Here is a 1,308-nt window from a genome sequence, read left to right on the forward strand (position 1 = left end):
ACCGCGCACTGTGAAGGCCCTCAGAGAGGGCTGTTTCCCCCCAGCAGCAGAACTGAAGGCCCAGGCTCCTCAGGCCCAGGCAGGAACGTGTTCCTTCATACTTTCTGGAAAATGCAGGGACAGTGTCCAGCTTGCTCTTTTCTCTGGAGTGCTGCTGAGATCCCAGGATCCCCGGCAAAGCTGCCATAAAGCAAGGCTTAGTTCAAGAGTGGACAGGAAGCAGCCACCAACTTCCTGTGGGACACTGACAAGCAAAGGGTGTCAGGGCATCGGCTGCATGCGACCAACCGTGGGGAGGTGCTCAGAAGGTGGAGAAGGGAGGCTTCCTCCTCCTGTGCCCTCTGCATTCACCTGGGAGAGGGAGACTCTGCCAAAACCTCCCCCAGAGACGTGCTCAGAGCAGCTTCAACTGCCAGATGGCAGGTGTGAAGAATTGGCTGGGACTGGGGGCTTTGAGGGGCCTGGGAGTGGATGGGGTGGAACCCTTGCTGGTTTCTCGAGGAGAGTGAACTTGGCTCTGTGCTCAAGATTGGCTGTCCAGGCTGGGGCAGCACTGGATGATATTTCCAGGAGCCATAGACACAGCTCCTGGAAGGGTCATTAGGCACGTTGCCCTTGGGAGAAGACAGTCGCTTTGATTATTTTGTTACCCTGGAGGCAGGCTTGTACTCCCGTGGGCCAGGCGCATAGGAGCCAGAGCCTCTAATGCAGCAAAAGCTCAGAGCTTGAGACATTTATCTAGTTGGGTTCCTCTTTTTAAATAGTGCACCGTAAGAGGACGTTTTGGGGGACGAAATGAGGTAGAGCTTATAAAACCCTCTGCATGCACGCTGGTCTACCTCGGCACGCATCACAGCTCCGTTATTAAGTCGCATTGCTGTAGCTGTGTCCTCTGTCCTTCACAGACGCCCTCCAAACGGGCAGACACAGTGTCCCCGAGAATTTCACTCTGGTTCCAATAGAGCCTGGAGAGGGCACGGGGATTGGGGGGGCTGGGGTGGGAGAGTGGGCTGCGCAGTAGATGGAGAGGCAGAGCCCGTGGTCCCGGCCCAGGCCTCACAAGCAGCCTTCTTCCCACAAAGGTTCCGGGACACCTGTGCCACATCTGCAGCTCGGGTCTGGTCCCAGCCACCTCCGACGGGCCTAGGCCCAGCTCCTCCTTTCAGAGATGGAGAAATCAAGGCTCAGAGAGGAGAATGGGAGGACTCAGCAGAGGAGAGCGCTCTGTGAACTGTGCTGGGTCCCTTTCTCTTGACACTTGGTTCAAAGTTGGCCTCTCCCCGCCTCTTCCCTCCCTCCCTCCCTCAC

Source organism: Fukomys damarensis, unplaced genomic scaffold (assembly GCF_012274545.1).
Source record: "Fukomys damarensis isolate Sample0158 unplaced genomic scaffold, DMR_v1.0_HiC HiC_scaffold_18, whole genome shotgun sequence".
Classification (NCBI taxonomy): Eukaryota; Metazoa; Chordata; class Mammalia; order Rodentia; family Bathyergidae; genus Fukomys; species Fukomys damarensis.